The sequence below is a fragment of the Lithobates pipiens genome, unplaced genomic scaffold, assembly GCF_037356315.1.
Source record: "Lithobates pipiens isolate NorthernLeopardFrog02 unplaced genomic scaffold, aLitPip1_a1.2 Scaffold_25, whole genome shotgun sequence".
Taxonomy (NCBI): Eukaryota; Metazoa; Chordata; class Amphibia; order Anura; family Ranidae; genus Lithobates; species Lithobates pipiens.
In genome coordinates, this window is record NW_027507787.1 from 112636863 (window position 1) to 112642949 (window position 6087).

Consider the following 6087-nt stretch of genomic DNA (forward strand, 5'->3'; position numbering starts at 1 on the left):
CTTTACTCGCTCACTCTTCATTCGCTCACTCTTCTCTGGTTCTCGCTGACTCTTCTCTCGCTCGCTCTTTGCTCGCTCTTCTGTTTCTCGCTCACTCTTCACGCGCTCGCTCTTCTCGGTTTCTCGCTCGCTCTTCACTTGCTCACTCTTCTCGGTTTCTCGCTCACTCTTCTCGGTTTCTCGCTCACTCTTCACTCGCTCGCTCTTCACTCGCTCGCTCTTCTCTGTTTCTCGCTGACTCTTCTCTCGCTCGCTATTCACTCGCTCGCTCTTCTCTGTTTCTCGCTCTTCCCTGTTGCTCGCTCGTCTCTGTTTCTCGCTCTTCTCTGTTTCTCGCTCCCTCTTCTCTGTTTCTCGCTCACTCTTCGCTCTCTCTTCTGTTGCTCGCTCGCTCTTCTCTTTTTCTCACTCGTTTGCTCTTTTTTGCTCGCTCTTCAGTTTCTTGCTCACTCTTCTCTGTTTCTCGCTCACTCTTCGCTCGCTCTTCTCTGTGGCTCACTCTTCTGTTTCTCGCTCGCTCTTCAATCGCTCGCTCTTCTCTGTTGCTCGCTCTTCACTCGCTCTTCTCTGTTTCTCGCTCACTCTTCACTCTCTCGCTTTTTTCTGTTTCTCGCTGACTCTTCTCTCACTCACTCTTCGCTCACTCTTCACTGTTTCTCTCTCACTCTTCACTTGCTCACTCTTCTCTGTTTCTCGCTGACTCTTCTCTGTTTCTCGCTCGCTATTCACTCACTCGCTCTTCACTCGCTCGCTCTTCTCTGTTCCTCGCTCGCTCTTCTCTGTTTCTCGCTCACTCTTCTCTGTTTCTCGCTCACTCTTCTCTGTTTCTCGCTCACTCTTCACTCGCTCGCTCTTCACTCGCTCTCTCTTCTCTGTTTCTCGCTCACTCTTCTCTGTTTCTCGCTCACTCTTCACTCACTCACTCGCTCTTCTGTTTCTCACTCGCTCGCTCTTCTCTGTTTCTCGCTCACTCTTCACTCACTGACTCTTCACTTGCTGACTCTTCGCTCGCTGACTCTTTACTCGCTCACTCTTCATTCGCTCACTCTTCTCTGGTTCTCGCTGACTCTTCTCTCGCTCGCTCTTTGCTCGCTCTTCTGTTTCTCGCTCACTCTTCACGCGCTCGCTCTTCTCGGTTTCTCGCTCGCTCTTCACTTGCTCACTCTTCTCGGTTTCTCGCTCACTCTTCTCGGTTTCTCGCTCACTCTTCACTCGCTCGCTCTTCACTCGCTCGCTCTTCTCTGTTTCTCGCTCACTCTTCTCTTTTTCTCGCTCACTCTTCACTCGCTCGCTCTTCTGTTTCTCAGTGGCTCGCTCTTCTCTGTTTCTCACTCGCTCTTCACTTGCTCGCTCTTCTTTGTTTCTCGCTCACTCTTCACTCACTGACTCTTCACTCACTCGCCCTTCTCTGTTTCTCACTGACTCTTCTCTTGCTCGCTCGCTATTCACTCTCTCGCTCTTGTCTGTTTCTCTCTCCCTCTTCTCTGTTTCTCCCTCTTCTCTGTTGCTCGCTCTTCTCTGTTTCTCGCTCTTCTCTGTTTCTCGCTCTTCTCTGTTTTCTCGCTCTTCTCTGTTTTCTCGCTCACTCTTCACTTTATCGCTCACCCTTTGCTCTCTCTTCTGTTGCTCGCTCGCTCTTCTCTGTTTCTCACTCACTCTTCACTCGCTCGCTCTTTGTAGCTCGCTCTTCTGTTTCTCGCTCACTCTTCTCTGTTTCTCGCTCACTCTTCTCTGTTTCTCGCTCACTCTTCTCTGTTTCTCGCTCACTCTTCACTCGCTCACTCTTCTGTTTCTCAGTCGCTCGCTCTTCTCTTTTTCTCACTCGCTCTTCACTTGCTCGCCCTTCTCTGTTTCTCGCTGACTCTTCTCTTGCTCGCTCGCTATTCACTCTCTCTCTCTTCTCTGTTTCTCTCTCCCTCTTCTCTGTTTCTCCCTCTTCTCTGTTTCTCGCTCACTCTTCACTCGCTTACTCTTCTCTGTTTCTCGCTGACTCTTCACTCGCTGACTCTTCACTCGCTCACTCTTCACTCGCTCACTCTTCGCTCACTCTTCTCTGTTTCTCGCTGACTCTTCACTCGCTGACTCTTCACTCGCTGACTCTTCACTCGCTCACTCTTCACTCGCTCACTCTTCTCTGTTTCTCGCGGACTCTTCTCTCACTCGCTCTTTGCTCGCTCTTCTGTTTCTCGCTCACTCGCTCGCCTTTCTCTCTTTCTCGCTCGCTCTTCTCTGTTTCTCGCTCACTCTTCACTCGCTCGCTCTTCTGTTTCTCACTCGCTCGCTCTTCTCTGTTTCTCGCTTGCCCTTCACTCGCTCGCTCTTCTCTGTTTCTCGCTCACTCTTCACTTACTGACTCTCCACTCGCTCGCCCTTCTCTGTTTCTCGCTGACTCTTCTCTCGATCGCTATTCACTCGCTCGCTCTTCTCTGTTTCTCTCTCCCTCTTCTCTGTTTCTCGCTCTTCCCTGTTGCTCGCTCGTCTCTGTTTCTCGCTCCCTCTTCTCTGTTTCTCACTCACTCTTCGCTCTCTCTTCTGTTGCTCGCTCGCTCTTCTCTTTTTCTCACTCGCTTGCTCTTTGTTGCTCGCTCTTCAGTTTCTAGCTCACTCTTCTCTGTTTCTCGCTCACTCTTCTCTGTTTCTCGCTCGCTCTTCTCTGTGGCTCACTCTTCTGTTTCTCCCTCGCTCTTCAATTGCTCGCTCTTCAATTGCTCGCTCTTCAATCGCTCGCTCTTCACTCGCTCGCTCTTCACTCGCTCTTCTCTGTTTCTCGCTCGCTGTTCACTCGCTCTTCTCTGTTTCTCGCTCACTCTTTACTCTCTCGCTCTTCTCTGTTTCTCGCTGACTCTTCTCTCGCTCACTCTTCGCTCACTCTTCACTGTTTCTCTCTCACTCTTCACTTGCTCACTCTTCTCTGTTTCTCGCTGACTCTTCTCTGTTTCTCGCTCGCTCTTCACTCACTCGCTCTTCACTCGCTCTCTCTTCTCTGTTTCTCGCTCACTCTTCACTCGCTCGCTCTTCACTCGCTCTCTCTTCTCTGTTTCTCGCTCACTCTTCTCTGTTTCTCGCTCACTCTTCACTCACTCGCTCTTCTGTTTCTCACTCGCTCGCTCTTCTCTGTTTCTCACTCACTGACTCTTCACTCGCCCTTCTCTGTTTATCGACTCTTCTCTCGCTCGCTTTTCACTCGCTCGCTCTTCTCTGTTTCTCTCTCCCTCTTCTCTGTTTCTCGCTCACTCTTCTCTGTTTCTCGCTCACTCTTCACTCGCTCGCTCTTCACTCGCTCTCTCTTCTCTGTTTCTCGCTCACTCTTCTCTGTTTCTCGCTCACTCTTCACTCGCTCGCTCTTCACTCGCTCTCTCTTCTCTGTTTCTCGCTCACTCTTCTCTGTTTCTCGCTCACTCTTCACTCACTCGCTCTTCTGTTTCTCACTCGCTCGCTCTTCTCTGTTTCTCACTCACTGACTCTTCACTCGCCCTTCTCTGTTTATCGACTCTTCTCTCGCTATTCACTCGCTCGCTCTTCTCTGTTTCTCTCTCCCTCTTCTCTGTTTCTCGCTCTTCCCTGTTGCTCGCTCCTCTCTGTTTCTCGCTCTTCTCTGTTTCTCGCTCACTCTTCTCTGTTTCTCGCTCACTCTTCGCTCTCTCTTCTGTTGCTCGCTCGCTCTTCTCTTTTTCTCACTCACTCTTCACTCGCTCGCTCTTCTGTTTCTCACTCGCTCTTCATTCGCTCGCTATTTTGTTTCTCGCTCGCTCTTCACTGGCTTGCTCTTCTCTGTTGCTCGCTCTTCACTCGCTCTTCTCTGTTTCTCGCTCACTCTTCACTCTCTCGCTCTTCTCTGTTTCTCGCTGACTCTTCTCTCGCTCACTCTTCGCTCACTCTTCTCTTTTTCTCGCTGACTCTTCACTCGCTTACTCTTCTCTGTTTCTCGCTGACTTTTCTCTCACTCGCTCTTTGCTCACTCTTCTGTTTCTCGCTCACTCTTCACTCGCTCGCTCTTCTGTTTCTCACTCGCTCGCTCTTCTCTGTTGCTCACACTTCACTCACTCCTCTCTGTTTCTCGCTCACTCTTCACTCACTGACTCTTCACTCGCTCGCCCTTCTCTGTTTCTCGCTGACTCTTCTCTCGCTCGCTCTTCACTCGCTCGCTCTTCTCTGTTTCTCTCTCCCTCTTCTCTGTTTCTCGCTCACTCTTCAGTCGCTTGCTCTTCTCTTTTGCTCGCTCTTCACTCACTTGCTCTTTTCTGTTTCTCGCTGGCTCTTCTGTTTCTCGCTGAGTCTTCTCTGTTTCTCACTGAGTCTTCTCTGTTTCTGGCTGACTCTTCTCTTTTTCTCGCTGACTCTTCACTCGCTGACTCTTCACTCGCCGTGAGGCATGTGATGCGGGAACCCGCAGTAGATTTGCAGCGTTCTCGCATCGCAGCAGTGTGAACCCAGCACAATCACATTCTCTATCTTTCTTTTTCTTCCTCCAACTTCATCCACTATCTTTTTCCTCCTCTACTTGATTTTCCTCCACCTTCAAACTTGCTGAGTCCTCCTCCTCCATATCCTCTTTCATCCTCATCCACTATACTACTCAATCTTATTATCTATCCACCACGATTGTCATACTCCTGGTCCTTCCTCTATCCCATCTATCATTTATCCTCCACATCAATAATCCAGCACTGCCACCTTTTCTGATCTTTCATATCATCTGTCCTATTTATTATTATTATTATTCGCTCTTCCCTCTTTCTCGCTCGCTCTTCTCTCTTTCTTGCTCGCTCTTCTCTCTTTCTTGCTCGCTCTTTACCCTTTTTCGCTCGCTCTTCACTCGCTCTTCTCTGTTTCTCACTCACTCTTCTCTGTTCCTCGCTCGCTCTTCTCTGTTGCTCGCTCTCTCTTCTGTTGCTCGCTCGCTCTTCTCTGTTTCTCGCTCACTCTTCACTCGCTCCCTATTCTCTGTTTCTCGCTCACTCTTCACTCGCTTGCTCTTCTCTGTTTCTCGCTGACTCTTCACTCGCTGACTCTTCACTCGCTCACTCTTCGCTCACTCTTCTCTGTTTCTCACTGACTCTTCACTCGCTGACTCTTCACTCGCTCACTCTTCACTCGCTCACTCTTCTCTGTTTCTTGCTGAATCTTCTCTCGCTCGCTCTTTGCTCGCTCTTCTGTTTCTCTCTCACGCTTCACTCGCTCGCTCTTCTCTGTTTCTCGCTCGCTCTTCACTCGCTCACTCTTTTCTGTTTCTCACTCGCTCTTCACTCACTCGCTCTTCACTCGCTCGCTCTTCTCTGTTTCTCGCTCGCTCTTCTCTGTTTCTCGCTCACTCTTCACTTGCTCGCTCTTCACTCGCTCTCTCTTCTCTGTTTCTCGCTCACTCTTCTCTGTTTCTCGCTCAGTCTTCACTCACTGACTCTTCGCTCTCTCGCCCTTCTCTGTTTCTCGCTGACTCTTCTCTCGCTCGCTATTCACTCGCTCGCTCTTCTCTGTTTCTCTCTCCCTCTTCTCTGTTTCTCGCTCTTCCCTGTTGCTCGCTCGTCTCTGTTTCTCGCTCTTCTCTGTTTCTCGCTCCCTCTTCTCTGTTTCTCGCTCACTCTTCGCTCTCTCTTCTGTTGCTCGCTCGCTCTTCTCTTTTTCTCACTCGCTTGCTCTTTGTTGCTCGCTCTTCTGTTTCTCGCTCACTCTTCTCTGTTTCTCGCTCACTCTTCGCTCGCTCTTCTCTGTGGCTCGCTCTTCTGTTTCTCACTCGCTCGCTCTTCTCTGTTTCTCGCTCACTCTTCACTCACTGACTCTTCACTCGCTCGCCCTTCTCTGTTTCTCGCTGACTCTTCTCTCGCTCGCTATTCACTCGCTCGCTCTTCTCTGTTTCTCTCTCCCTCTTCTCTGTTTCTCGCTCACTCTTCTCTGTTTCTCGCTCACTCTTCACTCGCTCGCTCTTCACTCGCTCTCTCTTCTCTGTTTCTCGCTCACTCTTCTCTGTTTCTCGCTCACTCTTCACTCGCTCGCTCTTCACTCGCTCTCTCTTCTCTGTTTCTCGCTCACTCTTCTCTGTTTCTCGCTCACTCTTCACTCACTCGCTCTTCTGTTTCTCACTCGCTCGCT